Source organism: Momordica charantia, assembly GCF_013281855.1.
Source record: "Momordica charantia cultivar OHB3-1 chromosome 8 unlocalized genomic scaffold, Mcharantia_2.0 BLBB01000008.1, whole genome shotgun sequence".
Taxonomy (NCBI): Eukaryota; Viridiplantae; Streptophyta; class Magnoliopsida; order Cucurbitales; family Cucurbitaceae; genus Momordica; species Momordica charantia.
Window position 1 is genome coordinate 17,582,360 of NW_028275166.1, and position 25,980 is coordinate 17,608,339.

The 25,980-nt window shown below is 44.6% G+C and overlaps 2 non-coding genes across 2 annotated transcripts; both read left to right on the forward strand.

The window, feature by feature from the left end:
* Positions 1–221: 221 nt before the first annotated feature.
* Positions 222–328, forward strand: LOC148209670 (small nucleolar RNA R71). Its single transcript, XR_015793330.1, has one exon. It is a non-coding gene; the product is annotated as a small nucleolar RNA R71 (small nucleolar RNA).
* A 14,193-nt stretch (positions 329–14,521) lies between these two features.
* Positions 14,522–14,628, forward strand: LOC148209671 (small nucleolar RNA R71). The gene has a single exon (XR_015793322.1). It is a non-coding gene; the product is annotated as a small nucleolar RNA R71 (small nucleolar RNA).
* Positions 14,629–25,980: the final 11,352 nt, after the last annotated feature.

The window sequence follows — 25,980 nt, forward strand, 5'->3', positions numbered from 1 at the left end:
CAATGTCCAGAGCCAAAACTCCAGCTAGATCTTGCTTCTTTGGTGCTGCCCTAGATCTTTGCGAACACCATAGTTCGTTGTGTGAAGCTAAGTCATTTAGGATGTCGACTATCTCGTTGAATGTCTTCTTTGTAAAGGCTCCGTTGGCAGCATTGTTTAGCATCATCTTAGTAGGATGATCTAAACCTCTAAAGAAATGTTCTATCTGGATGCATGCCGGCAAGCCATGGTTCAGACATTTCCTGATTAGTTCTTTAAATCTTTCCCACGCCTCGTGAACAGGTTCACGATCATACTGTCTAAAGGAGATGATCTCCTCTCTGATATCAGCGTGGCGAGTAGGTGGGAAGAATTTTGTTAAGAACTTCTCCACTAACGACCCCCATGTGGTGATGGATCCCGGTGGAAATGCATTGAGCCATGCTCTAGCTTGGTCCTTCAAAGAAAATGGAAAAAGTTTTAGTCTAAGAGCATCGTCTGTTATACCAAGTAATCGAAATGCATTTGCAATTTGAATGAATGATTTCAGATGATCATGTGGATCCTCATGTTCCTGCCCTCCAAAATGTCCAATTGTCTGCAACATTTGGAACATCATTGGTTTAAGCTCAAAGTTTGCGTGGGCTGGAATAGGGTTGACTATCCCTGAATCAAAGTTCTGAAAAGTCGTGGCAGCATATTCTCGCATTGCCACGTCTCTGTTGTCCGCCATCTGAATATGGTTGAATTCATCATTTCTTGCATGATCCCTCATATTACCGTTAACAGCAGGTGGATCAACCGGATCACGAGGTGGAATATCTGTCATTGATGTGCTCGTACTCTCTACCTCACTTTCAGGACTGATTTCACCTTCTCTCTCTTTTTGCTTTTCTAGTTGTTTTCGAAGTCTTTGCTCCTTTCGAGTTTTTCGAAGGGTCCGCTCAATCTCAGGGTCAAGGGGTAGAAGAAAAGATCTTTTGCTCATGCACTTTAACTTACCCTTGTGAGATAAACGACCAAAAATATTGAACAAAAATGGTGGATGGAAATTACACCCAACAACAATTCACAAAAATAAAAACTAAAAGAATTTTAAAATAATTTTAAAACTAAAGTCCCCGGCAACGGCGCCAAAAACTTGACTGATGGTTTTGCTGAACGCACGCACTAAGCGTGGTAACAATTCTATAGATGCAAGCGCACACCTGTCAGAGTAATATAAAATGGATGGAGTATCCAAGTATCGATCCTCAAGGACTTCAAAATAATTTCCAAACTCTAAAGTTTTAATGAATAGTGAACGTTGAAATGAGTGATTTTTGTAAAATGGGAAGTGGTCACAAATAATGGTTTTGGATTTGAGATTTGGTCTTATAATGGTAAAACCTAGCCCGAATTACTTCAAGTTAGCCAACAAAGAATCAATGATATGCTAAGGACGATATGCATTTTACTTTAGGAACCAACGACTACGCTTTTCACTTGACTTATGTCTAAGCAAGTTCAAAGTCCTAAGACATTCCCTAATATGTCTATTATGAGAGATATCTTAGTTTTAGGATGGAAATAGTCGCAACCTCGGGTTAAGGTCCTATGTCTAGGCTACATAAGCGGAACCCTTATGTCTATGGCGCTCCTCTCCTCGGTTCAACCACTCAACAATGCAAATAAGCAACCTTTTCAGTATTGACTTGTTAAGACTTACAGTGGCCTTCTCTAAATCCTAACTTTTTGGGAAAACATGTTGAGCAATGAATGGAAAGCAAAAACACTACTTCTTAGCAACCCTTTTTAGAAATAAAAGGCTAACTATCCATAACCGGGCTAGAGACGGGAATTTAGAAAGACATATTGAAGAAAATACAGCAAGTAGAATGGTTGAAATTGGAATGCATGTGTGAAAAACAAAAGTTAACTAACGGAGAGTTTTTATCGGGATTGAGAGCTTCGCCCTTCTCTTTCAAGCAAGGAGGAGTGTCACGTGCTCTTTCCTCCAAAAACACAACTCTCTTAACTAAAAAAAAAGTAAAGGCAAAGGGAAGACAAGCAAAGTGCTGGATTTTTATATATTTGAATAAGTAGAAAATAACTAAGTACAAATGGAAACAAAACAAGCTCAATAAAGGAATGTAAAGTGCTCGGGATTTAAAAACCAAAAGCAACTAATGAAAGCAACTCAAAAGTACTTAGAAAGCAACAAAGAAACACTAAAAATGATCAAGAGAAGGAAGCAAGGCTTGATGACTTTGGTGGAGAAGCTGCTGGAATTTATAGTTGTGCAGAATTGGTTAGGTAGGTCCTAAAACGATAGTGAATCACCCATTTCCAACATCTTTGACTGACTAAATCGTGCTCAAACTGATAGTGGAACACTTCTTCTACACGTATGCATCGGTTGGAACTGACTAATGGTTTTGCTGAACGCACGCACTAAGCGTGGTAACAACTCAAGTCTGAGCTAAGTTCGTTTTTCATTAAAATTGAGTTTAAAGTTTGATGAAGAGCCGAAGTATAATTAAGGTTTAATTAAATTTCTTTAAGTATAGGGACCTCGGAGAGAACGACTCAAGTCTGAGCTAAGTTCGTTTTTCATTAAAATTGAGGGTTTGATAAAGAGCCGAGGTATATATGCCCCGGCTCGGTACAATAGTTTGATTCTAAGAGTAAAGACGAAATGGAAAGAAGCAATGGGAGGCTGAGATGTCCTACTCCTGGGGGAGGATCGGCAGGCTTGCTGGTCCCTGCTTCGGCGTCAGCAGCTTCGGCCTCTTTACCAGCCTCGGTGGGGGGCTCGACCCAGATGGACTCATATTCCAGCTCGACAACAGCGATGGCTTCCTCCGAGCAAGCCTTATCTAGCCTGTTGATAGCATAATAAAAACCCTTGTCCGCCATGTCGCGAGCTAGGTCATCGAACTCGGGGAATTCTTTGATTTTCTTCTCCAAGTGGGCCCAGCTCGCCAAGTTCTGCTGAGCCTTGTTCCAGCCTTTCTCAGCAGTCTCAGCCCGTTGCCTGGCATTCTTCAGGTCGGTACGAGCTTGGGCCATCAAGGTTTTCGCCCTGTCAGCCTCAGCCTCTTTCTCGGCTCGCGCCTGGCCTACCTCGGCTTGGAGCTCGGCAATCCTCCGCTCATAGGAAGCATTCGTCTCCTCCTCTTTCAGGTCCCGCCCTCCGAGCTCCAGGCTCATCATCGACGCCGAGAGGCAGGCATGGTAGTGCAGCTGCGGAGGCCAGAGTTCAGGGCAGGAAGAGTAAAGGAAGAGAAGAAAGACAGAGTGAGAACGAGCTTACCTCAGCAGCAACAGCTACAGTCTTCCTTACCGCCTCCACCGGGTCCTCGGGCACCCGAACAGCTCGTTCAACTGGGCGAGAGCTAGAGGACCTCACCTTCGTCGCAGCCTCGTGGATGCTGAGGTGAGAGAAGGCGAGCTTGAAGGGGAGCGGGAGCTCATCGTAGTGCTGCCGACCGTGCTGGGACCCCTCCTCCGAGTCAACCATGATGGGGGGAGGCGGAGATCTGGAATTAACCTCTTCGGAGGGAAGTGTCTCCCATCAGGTTGAGAACGTGTTCTCGCACTGAGGAGCCCTCCTTCATGCGGGAGTTGTAAACGAACTTAAGGGCTTCATGTCGAGCCTATAAGGACGGTTGTCCAAACATGCTCTGCAGCGAGTCCATGATCTCCTTAGCGGTGACCGTGTCCTCGTGCTTCTTAGCAAGCACATCAGATATGCTCGCCATGATGTAGACTTTGACCTTGTCATTGGCCTTGATCCACCTGTCATAGACATTGCGCACCGCCACAGTGGCGTTAGGCGCAGGAACTTGAGGACAATCCTCTTGCAAGACGAACCTAAGATCATCTATCACGAGAATAGTGTTTAGGTTTGACTTCCATTATTTGTAATTTTCACCATTAAGTCTTTGCGGGGCTAAGAGTGCAATAATAGAAGTAGACATGCTGAAAGTAAAAACAAATCTATATTATTTTCATACATTAGCTATTTGAACCCAATCAAAATTTTAGCAAAAGTAATTAAGCTGTTGGGTTTTGTCCTAAAACTCATAGTTTGAAAATGACAGATATACTTTTATCATTCAATAAAGTTGTTATTGAAGGTTTTAATCAATAAGTAGTTATTGATCCAATAAAATGTTCTTACTATATCTAAATCCAATGAAATAAAGGATCCTAGACTGTTACCGGAGACTCAAACTCTATGTAAGAGACATAAATATGGATCAAGTTTGAGTTAACAGTCTAAATGGTCTATAGTATAGGAATAAGGTTGGGCGCCTTATTCTGGGGACACTATGGATGCGGCCCACTTTGTAGCTAGTACAAACGATGTGATCCTAATTCTTTCATGTGAAGACATGCGAGTGGGGGTGTCCCGTGCAAAGAGTTTGCATAAGACCGGACCATGAGATAGTCACTTTTACTTTATAACACCGTTTACTGTTTGAAACTGACTATCTCAACTTTGATGGCCTAGGTAACTCGATCTTAATCCTGAGCTAACTATGAACTTCTGTTTACTCGGGATTATCCTTAGATCTGCATGGGTGAGAGCAGCTCAACAGCGCTGGCTCAATAAGCCTCCCATTTCAGGGGTAAGACCCGGTAGATAGCTAGGGACATAGGGTGCAAGAAGGAATTCACTTCTACCCAATTTTGGGATAGTAGAGAGGTTGTTCTCTTAAGGGCTGAATCCAGGTCTTGAACAATTGGCGCCACCCTCATCAAAAGGTTTGAGAGGATTTTTTGATTTGATAGTCGGACTACAAATCATTGTTCATCAGAGGATTAGTGGGACTTAAGGAACAAGAGGTAATTACAGGGGTAAAGCGGTATTTTGACCGAGCTGTAATTACGAACAACCTGTGAAGGGTCGACTTACCGATCATAGTTATATCAAATGGACATAATATATCTACAGTGAGGAGAGTGCAGCTACGGGCTTTAGTGGAGTGACCGCGTAGTTAACGATTGTTGGTTAACTAGGTTAAAGAGTTTAACCGGTTAATCTCGCATCGTTGGAGCTCATGATCTGTAGGTCCATAAGGTCCCCTGGCTAGCTCATATAGGAATAAACTTGGAATAATTTAAAGGAATAATTCAAATCGTACGAATTAGGTTAATCATATGAGATATGATTAAGTAATTGATATATGATATCAATTTGAGAAATTTGGACAAAATATTTAAATAGGATTTAAATATTAAAATTATGAATGCGGATTCATAATCGGAGGCATGGATTTCATCAAACATCGGATTTTGGAAAAAGTCAAATAGTTGACTTTGACCAGAGAAAGTCAAAGGTTGACTAAAGTAGATTAAAATAATGTTTTTAACCAAGTTGGTGGAAAATTCCACTAACTTGTTGAGTGGAACATTTAAATAATCTCAAAAATTCACTTTTTGACACTTAGCCATGCATGCATAAGTGGAATCTGTGTTGTAAGTTTTTTGTGAACTTAAACATGCATTTTGACACTTAGTCATGCCATGCATGAGTGAAATGTGTGTTGTAAGCTTTTGGTGAACTTAGACATGCATTTTGACACTTAGCCATGCCATGCATGAGTGGAATGTGTGTTGTAAGCTTTTGGTGAACTTAGACATGCATTTTGACACTTAGTCATGCCATGCATGAGTGGAATATGTGTTGTAAGCTTTTGGTGAACTTTGACATGCAAGAGTTGCATGTAATTTGCCTATTTAAGAAGACTTTTGTTCAAACATCAAGATTTCTTGGAACCTTTGGCCATTTGATGTGTTTTCAAAAAGCTTACATAACTCCTTTTAGCTCCACTTTTCTCTAATTTTTTCCTTCTCTAAAAAGAGTCCCACCACTCTATTCCAAGCCTTGAGAATAGTTAGGAAGATCTCTTGGTGGTCCTTCATTGGAGCTATTTGAAGATTTTTGAAAAGCTACAAAGGTTTGTATTTTTCTCTACTTATCTCTAAGCATCATAATGTATGATCATGCATGTTTAATCCTAGGTTGTATTATGCATCTAGATTGTTATTTTGATTCTTGCTCACTTCCGCTGCGCATGTATGTATTTTCTCTATCATAAGCACCCTAACAAAATTGTTTTGCAACGACGCTTTAGTGATTTAGAGCAACAGCCACCGTAGGGTGGACAAGTACTCCTTCACCAAATTGAGACATTCTCAACTAAATTTTATACCAGAATAACTCTTATTCCTATAAATTTTAGTCATCGTTTATTTGGTCAAACATACATATTATGCATGTAACCTATGGTGGGATTTTAAAACTATATCGCATACCTAGCTCTGATACCAATTGAAGGGATGTGAATCTCGGAGCGGAAGCGGATCTTCGTTGCTGATTTTCGGGAAACAAAACTAAAATTGAAATAAGAAAAATACAGAGGAAACTCAATACCTTTGAAGAACGTATCTTCAAAAAATTTCCGACGAACACCACCACCGAGCCTTCCTCGCTATCCTCTGGGTACGAGACCGTTCTTGTGGGAGAATTTCTTTGGAACGAGAGGGAGAGATTGAGAGAGCTCTTGAGAGAATTGGTGGGAGTTTTTTTTTATGTATCTCTGTATTTCTTCTTTTTGTTTTCTTCAACACTTGAAGAAGAAAAGTATGAACAGAAACCTCCCACTCCCCTGCAAAATTGCAGGGGAGTTTAATAATAATAATATTATTATTATATTAATATAATTAATATTAATAATATATATATATATATTTATAAATAATTAAAAATATATATATATATATATATAAATATATAATAATTAAAATATAAAAATAATTTATTAATTAATCATATTAATTAATAAATAATTATTAATTATTAATCCAATTAATAATTAATTAACATATATATATTAATCAAATAAATAATTAACACTTAATTATTTATCATAAAAATACAATCATATTCTCTAACATTTCTCTCGTATAACCTATAGTCATAATGTACATCTTATGCACATTATTTTTAACCTATAGTTTTAATATGAATCTTATTCATATTAATTTTATTTGAATCTCATTCAAATAATTTCTCTCATAATATATAGTTTTAATTTATAATTAACTATATATTATAATGTATCAATATACATATAATCTCTTAAGTAATTTGAACATTTCAAATTCTTCCAAAAACTTGATCATCGTTTTACCCGTTATGAGCTAGCAAGGGGACCTAATGGATCTACACATCAGAGCTCCAACGATGTGAGATTAATCGGTCAAACTCATTGACCGAGTTAATTAAGATTCGTTAACTACGAGTCATTCCACTAAAGACTCGCAGTTGCACTCTTCTCACTGCAGAACGTTTTCGTGTCCACGGATATACGACCATAAATGACGATTCAATCCTTCACGAGTGCTCTTAACTCAAGTTGGGTCAAATTACCATTTTACCCCTGAGTTACATCTTACTCCTTAAACACCACTGCTCCTCTAATGAACAACCTGGTTATGGTCCAACCAATAACCGGAAGTCCCTCTCGGCCAATGAGAGGGTGGGGCCCCTTGTTCAAGTTCCGGAGTCAGCATTTAAGGGAACAATCATCTATCCCCTAAAGTCGGGGAGGAGTGAATTCCATCTTGTGAAGTTATGTTCCCAGCTCCCCACTCGGTCTCGTCCCCAAAATAGTAAGAATGTTGAGTCAGCAACTCGATGATATGAACCAAGGAGCTACCGTTGTTATGCCTCATGGACCGATTACAAGATCGAGAGCTAGGAAACTTCAACAAGCTTTGCTACTTCATGTCCAAGCATTCTTGAACTCGACAAGAGAAATAAAGGAAGATGTGCAAGAAGTTAGAACTATGCACTTCAATTTGGTGCAAGTTATGCATTTTTAAGTGTTTTTATGGCAAGTTAAAGTCCACTTGGTCAAGGTCAAAGTCAACTCCATCAAGACAAGTCAAAGTCAACTCATTCAATTCAAAAACCAAGTCAAACACTCACATCCCTCATTATGGACGGGATTGCAATTATTTTGGTTGGCTTTCCATGTTCTTAACCTTTTCATTTGCTTGTCTTTTCATTTCTCGTAAGTTATGTCTTTTCATTTACAAGTCTTTTCATTTCTTGTAAGTTACAAGTCTTTTCATTTGCTTAAGACTTTTCATATGGCTTGCTAGGATGGCTATATATAGCCTTGAGATGTCTTGTTGTAACACAATTTGAAGTTGAATGAAAAGTGAGTTTTCTCATTAGCTTGGTTGAGAGATTTATCTCCTATTTATTGTGCAATTTCTTGTGTCTTTAGAATTTGCATGTTAGGATCATTCAAGCGGTATTGATCATACCTCTTGTGGAGTGATTCGAATCACGAGTTTAGAAACAAGTTTTCTCTACTCTTGATATTGATCATCAAGGTAATCCGTTCTAAAACTTTTCCTTGGGTTGATTCCATACTTGTTTTCGGGGTTTTTGGGATTGAGTTCTATGGGTCTTGTTCGTTAGCAAGGTTCTTAGATCCAACTCTCAAGGGTTTCTTAATTCTATATATGTTAATTATTAATATTAGTTTTATTAATATTAATAATAAATATTAAGTCTTAGATCCACTTGGCCAACCCCAAGAGAAAACTCGCCTCTACGCCAACCTTTTAAGTCTTTAAGAAATATGATTTTTTTTTAAATTAAATTATATGAGTTTTATTTACGGACTATTGTTTTTACTGAACTATTTGTTTTTCTAAAATTTAATTTTCAGATATTTGTTTAGGTGGTTGATCTTGTTGTGATGGACATAGAGTCTGACATGAGAGTGGACTTAGGGTTTGAGTTTGATTAGTTAGAGAAAACTGGTAAGTTGTTTATTTCTCTTTTTAAGTTCTGGATACTTTGGGTTAGAATTTTTGTTCGTAATTGGATAAAGAAAGATTGTCTTTATTTTATAAATAGTGTTATTTTATTATTCTTCCGCTTAAAAAAAAAAGTAGAGTAATATTTATCAAAAAATTCGGGTCGTTAATTATAGCGGTTGGGGAGGAAGAAGATAGGGGAAGATTGCGAGAGGCAGAGGGAAAACCTAAGGAAAGTCGCACAATGCGGATGTAATTTTATCACTGCACTTTCTATTTTTCTTTTTTTATTTTTAAATTTCAGGGGTTGTGCGGACGTAATTTGTTGTCACTATTTTGTAAAATTCTATATTTAAATGCTATGTAAACTAAAATTCATTATAGTGAAAGATCTATTCAAGTGGACACATTAATGCAAAACAACTTTCAATCAACTAAAGAGTTATCCTAGCTCAGCCTCGCTTCTCTAAAAACCTCTCCCAAACGATAAGCTCGTCTTTGTACTTGGTCGAGAGAGTGGTGATCTTCACGCTTATCACATAAGAAGTGCATAGGAATGTACACGGGCAAGGGAGAGGATGGACGACTTTTCCGTCCCCGTCCTCGCATCCCATTTAATTCCCAATCCCTACAAAATTCCCCACAAAATTTCGTGGGGATTGAGGTAGGGATTCCACGTAGTGAATTTGCAAGGATCAGGTTCCCCATGAATTTTTTTTCCATTTACATTTTAAAACTATTTCTTAATGAAATATATTTTTTAAAAATGTTGTTATTAATTGTTGTTGGTAAATCCTGGCCTGCCACGTGTCACGATCGAAAAGGTGAGTTGGTTGAACACGCAGACAAAAGCATAGAAATTGACTCTGAGATACGTAGGTCGGAAGATAGGGTAGGACCTATAGCGTCGAGCCGAGGTTAGACAGAGTCCGTAACAATGTCCCTTCCGTACCCGACAACACGCCGCGATTTTAGGGTGTGTCAGAACCCCTGTCGGACCCAGTTTCTATAAATAGAAACCTTTGCCTTAAATGCAAGGTACGCAATCCTAAGTAGACTCGACGAGTTAGCTCGGACTAGAACTAACTTGCTCGTCGGAGTGCTAACTTTGTTTCGCAGGTCTCAAAAAGGGTTCAGGGAAGGAGTAGGACCGTTGGCCATAACTCGTCCTGAGCATACCGATCTAAATCGTGTCGGAGCTCAGTCAATTTCGGGCTCAAACATCTGGCGCCTTCTGTGGGGAAGACATATCTAGAAGTCGGCCTCACCTTTTCCAATCTGAGCCAATGGCCCAAACCCGCTCCCAGTAGTCACGATCTCAACTTTCGCCCATCCGCTCTCCGATGAGGGATGCTGTCACTTCTCGAGCCCATCCTCGACTCACCTACTCTCAGGTGGCCGGAACTCCTGTCGTCAAACAACGACCCCAGGCGGGGGTGGTCAAGCAGAATGGAGGTCGGTCGGCCACATCTGATCCAGTAGCAGTCCGAGACTTCCACCTCGCCTCAGACCAGTTCCCGCCACTGCACCCTCAGAGAAATGGGTTGCTGCCCCGCGCACCTCGCCTCCGCGGTTGGGGAAGCACAGGTGCTCGCTCCGGGGCGAGTGCCGATGCGGGCGTGGACCCCGTCATGGTAGCCGACGTGATCGCCGAGTTTAGGGAAGTCAAGGCAAGGCTCAAGGCGGTCGAAAGAGGCAGCGAGGTGTCTAGCCCTCCCGTCTCCAGGAATCCCATTCGGGGAAAGGGACCGATGCATCCTACCCAAAGAACGGAGTATCAGTTCCGACCTCACAGGGAGGCTCGAGCTGGAGCACCCTCGCGAAAGCCACAACGGGTGAGGACAGGCAGTGCCCTAGAAGCGCAGGTTCATGACCACCCTCAGCAAGACCACCAGGTCGAAGGCCGGCGCCCGAGGATCCGACCAATTCGGACTCCCCTGGCATCTTTCGATAGCTCCAACGCCCATCAGGGCCAAGGTGCCGAGATGCCGAGGCGACGAATAGTGGCACCCGAAGATCGGGAGTATCTGGTCGACGATGAGGAGGAAAGCCCAGAGGTCGAGGCTCAAGAGAGGTCCTCCCACGCCGACCATTCGTTCCAGTCTGAAGTGGACCTTCTCCGGGATCAGTTTCAGAGGGAGATAGAAGATCTCAAGCGACAGTGCAGGCCTGTAGATCCTCTTCGCGTGGCCGAGCAAGAAGAGCCGCCTTTCTCCCAAGCGATTGTGGACGCACCTATCCCACCGAGGTTCAAGGCTCCGGTCATGAGTTCTTACGACGGGTCTGGAGATCCGATCTCTTACGTAGAGGTGTTCGAGGGGAAGATGGATTTCCTCGCCGCAAGCGACGCTATGAAGTGTCGAGCATTTCAAATAGCCTTGGAAAGCTCAGCGAGATTGTGGTACCGACAGTTGAAGCCCGATCCATCGACAGTTATCAACAGCTGAGAAGGTTGTTCATCAACCAATTCTCAGCTCGGCAGTTGTTGAAGTTGCCGTCCTCTCACCTCAGAACAGTGAAGCAACGGGACAATGAGTCCCTGACGGAGTACATTGCTCGGTTCATGGACGAGCATGTCAAAGTGGTAAGTTGCACCGACGACATCGCCATGATGTACTTCACCACGGGTTTGAACGAAAGGAACTTGACGATAGAGTTCGGAAGCCGACCGCCTGCCTCCCTGAACGAGATGCTCGCTAGAGCTCGCCAGTACTCGACGGCTTGGAGTTGTGGAAAGCCAATGGGGCTCGGCGAAGCAACCGCGGTAAAGATCGAGATCAAAAGTCCCCTCCTCCCAAGAAGCAATGCAGCGATGGTTGCAGCTCGTCTCGCCGGGTCGACGATAATAAGAGTAGAGGCCGTCGAGACGAGAAAGCCCCTTCGGACCGACGAGGACCGAAGTTCGACAAGTTCACCCCGCTGAACGCCTCAATCGCAGAGATCTACGCGGCGGCTGAAGATACCGACCTGGAAGCGCTTTTCGCAGCCCCAGAAAAGCTCCGCCGACCTTCAGGGAAACGAGACAAGCGACTGTACTGCCGATTCCACAAGGATCATGGTCACGACACTTCATGTTGTTTCCACTTGAAGGAACAGGTCGAGGACCTGATCTGGAGGGGTTATCTGAAAAAGTACGTCGGCAGGCGTGAAAGGGCAGAGCCAGAAGGGTCGGCTCTGGAGGAGAAGCGAGAGAAGTCGCCGCCGCTGAGACGGAGGGAAGATCGTCCCGCCGTTATAAACACCATCCATGGGGGCCCGAGTGGGGGACAGTCGGGGCAGAAGAGGAAAAGCTCTGGCTAGGGAGGCGGCACACGAGGTCTGCACCTCGTACCCCAGGGAGCCTGCAACGCCGATCTTATTCGACGACCAAGATGGCGAAGGAGTGCACATGCCCCATAACGATGCCCTAGTAATCGCCCCACTCATAGATCACATGAAGGTGAGAAGAGTCCTTATCGACGGTGGAGCGTCGGCCAACATCTTATCGTTCTCGACCTACACGGCCCTGGGGTGGGAGAGGAAGCACTTGAAGCTCAGCCCGACGCCTTTGGTCGGTTTCGCAGGGGAGTCGGTCAGCGCGGAAGGATGTGTCTCGCTCCCTGTTACCATTGGCGAGGGAAATCAACAAGTAACTAAAGTTGCAGAGTTCGTCGTGATAGATCGGAGCTCTGCGTACAACGCCATAATTGGTCGGCCCTTGATTCATGATCTCAGGGCAGTTCCATCTACTTACCACCAGGTCTTGAAGTATCCCACCTCGGTTGGAGTTGCGACAGTCCGGGGTGAGCAGAAGACGTCCAGAGAATGCTACGCAGCCGCGATGAAGGGAACAACCACTTGTGCAGCGGTCACGGGCACGGCAGGGCCGTGTGCCGACGAAACAGTGCCGAGCCGTGGTACCCCAGCTGAAGAACTAGAACTTGTCCCCCTGCTGGGGCCAGAAAAGCAGGTCAGTATCGGCAGCAGACTGGGGGCCGAGGTGAAAGAGGAGCTCATCGGTTTTATGAAGGCAAATGCTAATGTGTTCGCATGGTCTCACGACGACATGCCGGGCATAGATCCGAGCATAATGGTTCATAAGCTTAATGTAGATCCTAGCTATAGGCCTGTGAGGCAAAAGCATCGGCCTGTCGACGCCGAGCGAAGCAATGTAATTTGTAAAGAAGTCGAGCAGTTGCTACGAGCTAAATTCATAAGAGAAGTTCATTACCCCGCGTGGCTATCTAATGTAGTTTTAGTTAAAAGGTCCAACGGCAAGTGGTGCGTCTGTATTGACTTCACGAGCCTCAATAAGGCGTGCCCGAAAGACAGTTTTCCCCTGCCTCGGATAGATCAGCTCGTCGACGCAACGGCAGGGCATGAGCTCCTCTCCTTCATGGATGCCTACTCCGGGTACAATCAGATTCGGATGCATGTGCCCGACCAAGAGCATACCGCCTTCGTTACCAACCAAGGGTTGTATTGCTACAATGTCATGCCGTTTGGTCTGAAGAATGCCGGGGCGACCTACCAGCGGATGGTCAACATGATGTTCGCCAAGCAGATCAGACGCAACATGGAGGTTTTATGTAGACGACATGTTGGTGAAAAGCAAGCAGACGAGCTCCCATTTAGCCGACCTAACAGAGGCCTTCGGCGTGCTTCGAAAGTATCAGATGAAGCTCAACCCGAGCAAGTGTGCCTTTGGGGTTTCGTCGGGAAAGTTCCTCGGGTTCATGGTCCACGAACGCGGAATTGAAGCAAATCCGGACCAGATAAGGGCTGTCCTCGAGATGGAGGCGGCGAGAAATGTTAAACAGCTGCAGAGGTTGAACGGCCGACTTGCAGCCTTGAATCGCTTTGTGTCTCGCTCCACGAACAAGTGCCACCCTTTCTTCCAAATACTAAGGAAAAAGGGTCGGTTCGAATGGACCGACGATTGCGAAGTTGCGCTAAGGCAGTTGAAGCAATACCTCAGCTCGGCTCCCTTGTTGTCGAAGCCACTGCCCGGTGATTGTATCACTGCGTTGGTTCGGGCCATGTACTCCTTCATCATATTCTCAAGATTTGAGTTGTTATTTTGAACTGGTGGAGTCTGTGTTCTCTGATTGTACTGCTGTTGCGGTGGCGGGATGCATTGCTGTGTAGGTGGAACATAGGGCTGTTCTGCTGGCTCTGCCCTTGATTAAAACCGCTCGAACCTCCTTGACCTCCCCATGAGAAATTAGGGTGGTGCCTCCAACCTGGGTTGTAGGTGTTCGAATATGCGTTAAAGTTCCTATTGTTCCCATGTCCTACATAAAAAACGGAAGCAGGGTTATGTGGACAATTATCATAAATATGGTTTTCACTGCAAAATGAACAAATGAGATCGTTGACTTGGCAAACAGGAGCAGGAGTGCAATAATCCGACTGCACAGGTTGTATCGGCGTGGCTAATGGATTTTTTATTCCCAACGCCATCTCTTTCAGCCTCTGGTTCATTGTAACCATCTCTTTTTGCATCGAGGTCGCAATGTCCAGAGCCAAAACTCCAGCTGGATCTTGCTTCTTTGGTGCTGCCTTAGATCTTTGCGAACACCATAGTTCGTTGTGTGAAGCTAAGTCATTTAGGATGTCGACTATCTCGTTGAATGTCTTCTTTGTAAAGGCTCCGTTGGCAGCATTGTTTAGCATCATCTTAGTAGGATGATCTAAACCTCTAAAGAAATGTTCTATCTGGATGCATGCCGGCAAGCCATGGTTCGGACATTTCCTGATTAGTTCTTTAAATCTTTCCCATGCCTCGTGAACAGGTTCACGATCATACTGTCTAAAGGAGATGATCTCCTCTCTACTTCCAGGCACACAAAATAATCGTCCCGACAAACTTCCCCTTGAGGCAGATTTTCTACAAGCTCGAAACGTCGGGTCGCCTGATGCAGTGGGCACTAGAGCTCAGTGAGCACGACATCGCCTTCGAGCCGAGAACGGCGTTGAAAGGTCAGGCAGCCGCAGACTTTGTTGCCGAGCTGACCCCACCCAGGCCAGGGGCGATGTCCGCGACCAGTGGACACTCTATGTGGATGGTTCGTCTAATGAGAAAGGCTGTGGGGCAGGTATGCTGCTCCTTGGCCCCGACGGTCTTCGATTTGAGTACGCGCTCCGGTTTGGTTTCCGAGCTTCCAACAACGAAGCCGAGTATGAGGCGTTGATAAATGGACTAAAGGTCGCCAGAGGGATGGGCGTGAGGCGACTTTTGATTCTCAGCAACTCCCAGTTGATTGTCAATCAAGTTACCGAGGAATACCAAGTAAAGGAAGCTCGTATGGAGATGTATCTGGCCAAAGCCTGAGGGCTCCTCGCCCAATTTGAGGACTATTATGTGATTCGACAGGTGCCGAGGTCCGAAAACTCCAACGCCGACGCACTGGCTCGCCTCGCCTCGGCATACGAGACTGATCTACCAAGAACGGTTCCGGTTGAAATACTTGCTGAGTCGTCCATCGACCAGCATGAGGCGACGGAGATCGAGTCAGCTCAGCCTACATGGATGGACCCAATTAAGGACTTCCTGGTCAATGGCTCTGTCCCTGCCGATCCGAGCCAGGCCAGGAAGCTTCGACGCTAAGCTGCCCACTACTTGATGCAAGAAGGCAAACTCTTCAAGAGGGGATATTCCCTACCGTTACTGCGGTGCCTCGATCCAGAAGAGGCGAGGTATGTCATGACTGGTGGTTTTGCTGAACGCACGTACTAAGCGTGGTAACAATTCTATAGATGCAAGCGCACACCTGTCAGCGTAATATAAAATGGATGGAGTATCCAAGTATCGATCCTCAAGGACTTCTAAATAATTTCCAAACTCTAAAGTTTTAATGAATAGTGAACGTTGAAATGAGTGATTTTTGTAAAATGGGAAGTGGTCACAAATAATGGTTTTGGATTTGAGATTTGGTCTTATAATGGTAAAACCTAGCCCGAATTACTTCAAGTTAGCCAACAAAGAATCAAGGATATGCTAAGGACGATATGCATTTTACTTTAGGAACCAACGACTACGCTTTTCACTTGACTTATGTCTAAGCAAGTTCAAAGTCCTAAGACATTCCCTAATATGTCTATTATGAGAGATATCTTAGTTTTAGGATGGAAATAGTCGCAACCTCGGGTTAAGGTCCTATGTCTAGGCTACATAAGCGGAACCCTTATGTCTATGGTGCTCCTCTCCTCGGTTCAACCACTCAACAATGCAAATAAGCAACCGTTTCAGTATTGACTTGTTAAGACTTACAGTGGCCTTCTCTAAATCCTAACTTTTTGGGAAAACATGTTGAGCAATGAATGGAAAGCAAAAACACTACTTCTTAGCAACCCTTTTTAGAAATAAAAGGCTAACTATCCATAACCGGGCTAGAGACGGGAATTTAGAAAGACATATTGAAGAAAATACAGCAAGTAGAATGGTTGAAATTGGAATGCATGTGTGAAAAACAAAAGTTAACTAACGGAGAGTTTTTATCGGGATTGAGAGCTTCGCCCTTCTCTTTCAAGCAAGGGGGAGTGTCACGTGCTCTTTCCTCCAAAAACACAACTCTCTGAACTAAAAATAAATTAAAGGCAAAGGGAAGACAAGCAAAGTGTTGGATTTTTATATATTTGAATAAGTAGAAAATAACTAAGTACAAATGGAAACAAAACAGAGCTCAATAAAGGAATGTAAAGTGCTCGGGATTTAAAAACCAAAAGCAACTAATGAAAGCAACTCAAAAGTACTTAGAAAGCAACAAAGAAACACTAAAAATGATGAAGAGAAGGAAGCAAGGCTTGATGAATTTGGTGGAGAAGCTGCTGGAATTTATAGCTGTGCAGAATTGGTTAGGTAGGTCCTAAAACGATGGTGAATCACCCATTTCCAACATCTTTGACTGACTAAATCGTGCTCAAACTGATAGTGGAACACTTCTTCTACACGTATGCATCGGTTGGAACCACCAAAACGCATTGGAAGACGCGTTTCATTAAGGGCAAAGTTGGAAGAAAACCAGTTTTTCTGCAGGCACGCAGGCGTCTGGCGCCTCCCATGATGTTTTTTTGTCTTTTTGCTTCTTTTGATTAATTTCCACTCCCAAATGATCCTAAAATGTCATAAATACAATATAAGCCAACCACAACCCATCATATATGAATTTTGCATGAATTGGAACTCAAACGACCGAGAAAAAGTCCGAAACAAAGTTAAAACATAGTAAAAACAGCATCTAAAACCTTCTTTTTACGCATGTAAACAAGCGTAATCATGTCATGCGCGAGATTCATGAAGGGGTTTGTGGAAACCATGGAGGAGCTCGGTCCATGGCCGCGAAGGTCGTCCGCCAGGGCTACTACTGGCCGACGATTGAGCGCGACACTAAGGAGTTCGCCAAAACATGTGACAAATGTCAGCGCTTCGCGAGCATTTTGAGACAACCCCCGGAGATGCTGACGCCGATCTCAAGCCCTTGGCCTTTCGCTCAGTGGGGGATAGATCTGATCGGCCCACTACCGATGGGGAAGGGGCAGTTGAAGTTTGCCATAGTAGCTGCAGATTACTTCACCAAATGGGTGGAGGCAGAACCTCTGGCGTCTATTACCAAGGCGAAGGTCGTCAACTTTGTGTGGAAGAGCATAATATGTCGGTTCGGTATACCGAACGCTATCATTACTGACAATGGAAAGTAGTTTGACGGTGCCCGATTTAATCAATTCTGTCAACAGCTCGGCATACGTCACCTCAGCTCGTCGCCTGCCCATCCGCAGTCTAATGGGCAAGTTGAAGCCATCAACAAGATCATCAAGCGTGGTCTAAAGACGAGGCTAGAATCTCTGAAAGGTCGGTGGGCAGAAGAGTTACCAGAGGTGTGTGGTCTTACCGAACTACACCCCGCCGATCTACCGGCGAGACGCCATACGGCATAGCCTTCGGGTCGGAGGCTGTTGTCCCTGCGGAAGTCGGCATGCCAACGCCCCAAGTTGAGAATTTCGACGAGCAAGCCAACAGTGAAGCCCTACTCGTGAATCTTGACCTCCTCGAGGAGAAAAGATCTCGCTCCCAGCTCCGGCTAGCAGAATATCAGAACCGTATGGCTCGGTACTACAATGCCAGGGTAAAAGTCAGAACGTTCAAGCCTGGCGACCTCGTCCTCAAGAAGGTAATGCAGCATGTCGGAGCACTCGAGCCGAACTGGGAAGGTCCGTACAGAGTCCAAAAAATACTCCGACCTGGAGCCTATCTGCTGTCCGACCTCAACGGGAGACAACTCCCCCACCCATGGAACGCCGAGCATTTGCGAGTTTATTATCAATGAGATGCGTGTAATCCGAAGTGTAATATCATTCATTAATGAAAGCTGACCTCCAATGGCTTATGCAAAATTTGACTTTATCTGTTAACGTCGCCTACTACTACCGAGCTACGTCAAATGGGGGCCAAGGAAGACTACGTGGTATGACCTATGCTGAACAACCTACAATAATACAAACGCACGAAGCAATGGTCAACTCGTAGAAACCTGGTTATCCCAAATGCACACCGCCGAGCTGAAGTGTTTGGCTCGTAAGCCGTTGTGTAAGTAAGAAATTACTAAGACTTGAAAAACTCAAACAACGAAACCAAAACCAAATTGAAAATTTAACTAAATTTCTCCAAGTATGGGGACCTCGGAAAGAACAACTCGAGTTTGGACGAAGTTTGTTTTCATTGAGTTTAAAGTTTGATGAAGAGCCGAAGTATAATTAAGGTTTAATTAAATTTCTTCAAGTATAAGGACCTCAGAGGGAACAACTAAGTTTGGGCGAAGTTTGTGTCTCATTGAATTCAAAGTTTGATGAAGAGCCGAGGTATATATTTGATACGAATCCATTTGTGACCAGTTACATATATCAAAGGAGCAATTATTACAAGAAAAGGCAAGGAAGATTCAAGAGGCTTTCACACTGCACCTTCAAAAGCTTGTTAATGCACAAGAACCAACAAAGAGTTTTGAGCCCGAATTTATTCATAATGTTACTTCAATGAGTCAAGAAGAGAATGGAGCAAAGATGGCACGGGAAAAGTTGTCTATTTTGAGAGATGGCACGGAGGACAAAAAAAGTGTGCAGATTCGTGAACAGGTGCCTTTGCAGATTGCACCTCTTTGGAATTTGTGAAGTCAAAAGTTGTCAAACCATATCCAAATGTGAAGCGCCTCCTACAGCACATAGATAAGACCATTTGAAGCATGACTACGTTTTCTGATCCGCATTTAAGTGTCTAGAATGATGTGCAATCAAGTTTTAATTTGCATGTCTTATTTTCTACAATTTGCATTAAGTAGTATTTTGAAAAACTTTTGGTGTTCTTATGTTGAACGACCATTTTGCCTATTTAAAGGCTTGTAATGCTCTTGTTATGGATAACTTAAGATTAAAAAACATATGGAAATTCAAGAACTTTTGTTCCTTAACACTTTTGGTGTTGCTTCTTTCAAATCTTGCTTTAGGTTTGATGTTAAACCGATTCATTGGATTAGTCTCGATCAAGCTAATTCTGGAGTGAGTCGTCTTAGGATCTAGGAGTGTCTATCGTAGATTCTAAGTCCGATCTAAGAGTGATTCATCTTCTAACCTTACTCTTGGTTGGAATCATTCGGTAAGTTAGTCGTTTTTGTGAATGTTTGCAAGGATCCTAGAAGGACCTCTAGCTTTGTAAACACGAGCAACCTTGGCGCTTATCAATATTCCTCGGCTCAGTACACTGTTTGAATTTAAAAATAGTAAAGTAGGGGAAGCAACTGAAGAAGGGTACGAGCTATTCTTGCAGGAGGTCGGCAGGGCTGCTAGTTCCAACGTCGGCGTCAGCGACCACGGCGGCCTCAGTAGCCCCAGCCTCCTGATTGACATCAGTGGGGCGGTCGGCCCAGATAGACTCATACTCCAGCTCGACAGCGGCAATGGCCTCCTTCGGACAAGAGGTGTCAAGCTTGTTGAGGGCATAGAAGAAGCCCCTGTCCGCTAAGTCGCGAGCTAGGCCATCGAATTCAGGGAATTCCTTTATCTTCTTCTCCAAGTAAGCCCAGCTCGCCAGATTTTGCTGAGCTTCATTCCAGCCCTTCTCTGCAGTCTCAGCTCGGCCCCGGGCGTTCCTCAGGTCGATACGAGCTTGGGCTATCAGGGCCTTCGACCTGTCAGCGATCCTACGCTCGTAAGAGGCGTTAGTCTCCTCCTCCTTCAGGTCCCGACCTCTGAGCTCCAGGCTCATCATTGACGCCGAGAGACAGGCGTGGTAGTGCAGCTGCAGAGGCCAGAGGTTAGGGCGAAAGGATTAAAACGAGGGAAGAAAAGTGGAATGAGAACGAACTTACCTCGGCAGCAAGAGCTACAGTCTTCCTTACCGCCTCGACCGGGTCCTCGGGCACCCGAACAGCTCGTTCAACTCGGCGAGAGCTGGAGGACCTCACCTTCGTCGTGGCCTCATGGATGCTGAGGCGAGAAAAGGCGAGCTTGAAGGGGAGCGGGAGCTCGTCGCAGAGCTGCCGCCCTTGTTGAGATCCTTCCTCCGAGTCGACCATGATGGGAGGAGGTGGAGATTTGGAGGTGACCTCCTCGGAGGGGGCTATCTCCCTCGCCCGCTTCTTCCTCGCCAGCGGGGTAGCCGATCCCTCACCCCCAGCGACGGTCTGTAGGGGCTGAGCTTGGAAGGCCTGAAGTTTAGCCAAATTCTCCAACCCGAGGCCCGGGACGTCGGCGCTACTCGTGCGACGACGAACTTGGGGAGGCGCCAATGGAGCGGCCGAGGCCGAGGCCCGCTGCCGTTTCGTACTACTGAGTGCGAGGAATTTGGATGCCATTCCTGTAAAAAAGACGAGGCTACTTAAAAGACTTCCATTGAACAAGCCGAGGTGCCGATAAGGGGTTACCTTCATGAGCTTTCCTCTTTTGCGAGCTGCGCTGACGAGGTTTTGGAAGTTTCTTGAGCTCATCCGGGTGGTCACGAAGACTGAGGCCGCAAGAGAAAAGGTGAGAATTGGAGACGAGAGCTTCACCCCACAGTGCGCACGTCAATCTCCGCCCTTGAGCTCGTTTGATGATCTCCCAGGACTTGTTGTTAATCCTCGGAACGGGGGACGACAGAGCTGCAAAATGGGACAGCGTCAGCAACAGGGATACTCAAGTTAAGACAAAAAAAAAACGACCCCAGCTCGCGCCTAAGACACTCACCTACGTCTCCGAACTCTACTGGGACTTGACAGGTCGGCTCACCCCCTCCGTCCCTCCGAAGCCACTCGCCAGAGACGAGGAACCAACACTCTTTCCAATTTTTGTTAGAGGAGGGGTTCCTACTCAGCTGACCTACATTCCACCGAGCTGAGAGGTAGTACCGACCCTCTCCCTCGTTGGAGGCTTTAACGGTGTGGGTCGCTAAGAGCTGATCTACCGTGAGCCTGTCCTCGTCCTCGTCTCGGAGAACCCACCACAGGACGTAGGCTACGAGCACAGTAGACCACCCATTAGGCGAGAGCTGAGCTGGGGCGAGGTTGACTGCGCTAAGGAACCTTTGTATAAAAGGGTGGAGTGGAAGTCTAACCCCCCTATGGAACATCTGGGGGTAGAAACTGACGAAGCCCGGAGGAGGGTCGTCGAGGTGCTCCCCGATGTTGGGCACCCTAAGCTCTATGGAGTTGGGGATCAGTAAGTTTTGTGAAGCTCGGCCAACCTACCTACCGAGCATGATGAAGGACGAAGTTCGACTACAGGACCGAGGTCAGGGTTTCCCGAGGTTGAGGCTATGTTGGGGTTTGCTGAGCTATCCTCGACGTAGGGGTTCCTTGAGGTAGGAGCTAAGGTCGGATCTCCTAAAACATCGCCCGAACTAGAGGAACTAGAAGTCCCAGACGACGAATCCCTAGACGAGCTACTCATCGCCAGACCGGACTAGGACGACTTAAAAGAACTATCTAAAGAAAGAGGGAGAGAGTACCTGACTTGGAAACGGCCGAGGTACACGACGACTCAAAAGTGAAAAGTAAAAAGTGAAAAGTGAAAGACTTTCGCCTTTTATAGGACAGCCCGGAGGCACGAGAGCCATTCGATCAAGGAGGGATCAACGGACAAGATCCCCCACGCCAGGCTGTCCCCACGACGACGTTTGGGTTCCCGAAGCAGAAGCTAGGGCTGACGACATCCATGACGTCACACATGCACGCGTGGATTCGACCCGACTCCAGTTAGCTCGGAGGACTTCGCCGAGCCGACCTCCGCCCCGTCGAAGTGGGGGCCAATGTTAGAGGTAAATCCTGGCCTGCCACGTGTCACGATCGAAAAGGTGAGTTGGTTGAACACGCAGACAAAGCATAGAAATTGACTCTGAGATACGTAGGTCGGAAGATAGGGTAGGACCTATAGCGTCGAGCCGAGGTTAGACAGAGTCCGTAACAATGTCCCTTCCGTACCCGACAACACGCCACGATTTTAGGGTGTGCCAGAACCCCTGTCGGGCCCAGTTTCTATAAATAGAAACCTTTGCCTTAAATGCAAGGTACGCAATCCTAAGTAGACTCGGCGAGTTAGCTCGGACTAGAACTAACTTGCTCGTCGGAGTGCTAACTTTGTTTCGCAGGTCTCAAAAAGGGTTCAGGGAAGGAGTAGGACCGTTGGCCATAGCTCGTCCTGAGCATACCGATCTAAATCGTGTCGGAGCTCAGTCAATTTCGGGCTCAAACATTAATTACTTAATTTCACATGATAAAACTTCATTTACATGGTTTAATCCTTTCGCATACACATCTTTATCCGGGTTTAAGTAACGATGAAAAATTGTATATTTGTATTTAGTATATATAAACAAATTGTGGCGGGGTGGGGAATGAGGAGTAGGGAAAGGGAATGCATTTCCCATCCCCATCCTTGTTCAGGTAACGGGAAAGAAATGTTCTTCATCCCTACCTCATGGGAAATTTAAACGGGGATTCCTCACATAGCCCCATTCCCACAGGAAAAATGAACATCTATACAAGGGTGTAAGAGCCTAATCTACTACACCAGTAAAGTTATGATAGAGGTCAAGATGAGATATTGTACGTATAGAAGTTGGCTTTAGCAAAATGGTCATCTCGTCTTGGCGCTTGAACCCTTATTGATGATTCTTTAAAAGAATTTTTGTTTTTTTCCTGGTTTGATTTATTGTTTTAAAAAAAAAAGGAAGTTTTATATGAAATAAGCCAGGTAGTGTGAAGTATTTTGGAATTGAAATGTTTTGTCGAGTGCCATATGTGTCGTTTATGCAAAATCCCAAGGGAGGTTTGACTTGGGCAAGGTCGGTTAGATGGAGTAGCCGACAAGCCTTTTCAAGGAATGACTTGCATAAGATAGTCAAACAATTTGAGGATCAAGTCAGTATTAGCTCGGACTCAATAAGAAGTTTGAGATAAAATGCGACACGTGTCTGCAGAAGTGGTGCCCTCTATTTATATGTGGGGGTGTCCGATAGACCTTCTGACAGGTGGTTATGGGTGTCGGCCTGAAGATTGGACACATCTCACACTTTGGGTCGATCCTAGATGTTGGTCACATAGCACGTAGGGCTCCCTTAATGTGCTCACGGCTATGTATGGCACCTAAAAACCGTATGAGGTTGCCTGATTGCGTAACGTGTAAATTTAGACCTCTCTTTGTCCTCCGTGTGGCAATACAATTTTCACCCCCCAAACATTGGCCCTCTCTTTGGTAGGTCTAGCTTAATCTGGCAAATAAGTTTTTTATGTGTTTGAAAAAATGGCTAAGTGGTGACTTATGAGATCCAGGGGAGAAATATAACCGTTCGGGAAGACGAAGGATTGGTATGACAACTATAAAAGTAATCAAGAGTTTATAACGCTCGGTATGCTGCTCGATCTGGACCGTTGACCTAGTGACGCATGTAAGGTTGGGATGAATGTTTGCTCCACTGTAAATATCATTCAAATCCAACTCCACCTTATACTCTTTCCATCTTTCGAAAAAATCTTGAGTCCAACCATGTCAGCTCAATGCTACACTCTAGGTTAGTTTTTTCCTTTTCTAAAAGTTTCTACTGCGTTTCTTTACAATGTCTACCTTTAGCAGTAGTAAGAGTAGTAGTTCGTCCGACAAGTTAAGTCGGAGCTCTAGCACGTCGTCCCCTAGCAGTTTTACTTATAGTGAGGAATTGGTAAATAGGTTGAATGAAGAGTTAGAAGAGGTGGACATTCCCGAAGATAATGTTAGGAGTTCGGAGGGGGATAGTAGTAGTAGTGATGCCTCTAGCTCGGACTAAGGGAATTGGTGCCACTCCATAGGTCTTTATCACCTTACAAAAGGAGAATCCTCTGAGAAACCTCTAGAGGGATGTGTCACTCTTTATTTAAAGATGTTTGAGTTCAAGTTTAGGCGCCACTTAACGTTTTCGCTCAAAAGTTTCTTAGTAGGGTCAATCTCGTACCTACTCAGCTCGCCCCCAATAGGTAGGGCATGTTTTTTGGTATAGTTCGACTCTAGTGGTTTAGGTGCTGAGAAATCAAAGACATCGTGTTGCTTAATACATAGCAACTTCTAGTGTGTTTTAAAGTAAATATAATTCCAAAAAAACTCGGGTGTTTTTATCATTGTGTGAGAAAAACAGCAAGGGGTATAATTAAGACTTCATCGTCAATTAAACAGTGGAAATGAGAGCAGTTTTATGCTTCCGGGGAGTGGCTTGTTGTAACGACCCACAATTTCCCACACACTTCTAGGTCACGTTAACTACCCAACTGATTAAACTTAACACCAAACACGTGATGCCAACTCCCTATGCAACAATTATATAAAATCAAGTTCCACCTCTCATCAATTCAACAATAAATCAATTTCATAGAATATCAATCAATAACATCCGTGGACAACCTCACGAGGCAATTTTATTATTCAAACTAGGCAAAACTTAATGAATGGAAGAAAACTAAAATAGACACCTATCCCGAAATAAAATTAATAACAAGTGGGAACCTCCCAATTATTCAAATACGAACAAATAGTTTATTGACCATAACATAAGGTCTTAAGTAATAACTTAAGCTAAGCAAGAGTGACTAAGTAGCCTATGGTCCCCGCTCGTCATGTCTCATCCGTCTCATCACCATGGTCGCCAACGAGTCCTTCACCTGAAACAATAATTGTAGAGAGGGGGGGGGGTGAGTATATAAAATATACTCCGTAAGTAGCCCTTACCAACAACACACACACATCATGCTCAACTAAATCATGAAACATTCATAGTCATGCTTTTCATCACATTATGCATTCAAACATAGACACATTCTATAAAATTCGGTGACAACCACAACCAGGAACACATTAACTACCAACCTCTAGTCTCCCTAACATCTCAAGTACCTCTACGCTTATCACAGCTATCCAGGCCTTCCACAGTTAACTCTTTCGAGTAGAGTCGGCCCCTGACCATTTTTACCCAGAGCCCTGACACTATTGCATCGGCCCTCGACCATTTCTACCCGAGGCCCCGATGACTTCACCATCTATTGGCCCTTGACCATTTATACCCAAGGCCCCAATAGCCTTCCTTCCAAAGGACTCCTCGCATCGACCCTCGACCATTTTTATCCGAGGCCTCGATACTCAATTAGTGACGTATCAGCCCCCGACCATTTATACCCGAGGCCCTGACACTCACTCATTCATTTACTCCAAGAATCAAACTCTCACTAGAGTCTTACTATATACTTTCTTAAGCCATGACCCCTGCATCTTTCAACTCACAAATACAATTCAGCATGCTGCCACAACATAAACAACATTCTAATAATCAAATAATAAACCAATCATGCTCTCACAATATAACTTTTCTTAACAACGGCTACACAATGACTTTCGTCGCAATGATAAAAACACACAAAACACGCCTAACAACTCGTGCATATTCAGACAACAAACATTTCCACAGCAATACTCAGCAGTTTAGCAAAGCAGAAATCTCACCATTTTCACCGACAAATATCCAACACTACTCCAAGTATACCGATTAACACAACGAGAGTTATTTAGCACAATGACGTAACAAAATTAATATTAAACGCCACAAAATCAGCACATTAGAGACCATTTAACACACATTAACGCACGCACATGCCCCTTGTCTACTTACTCACAACCGCGCCCTTTAGTTTTGCGTCGATCTCACAC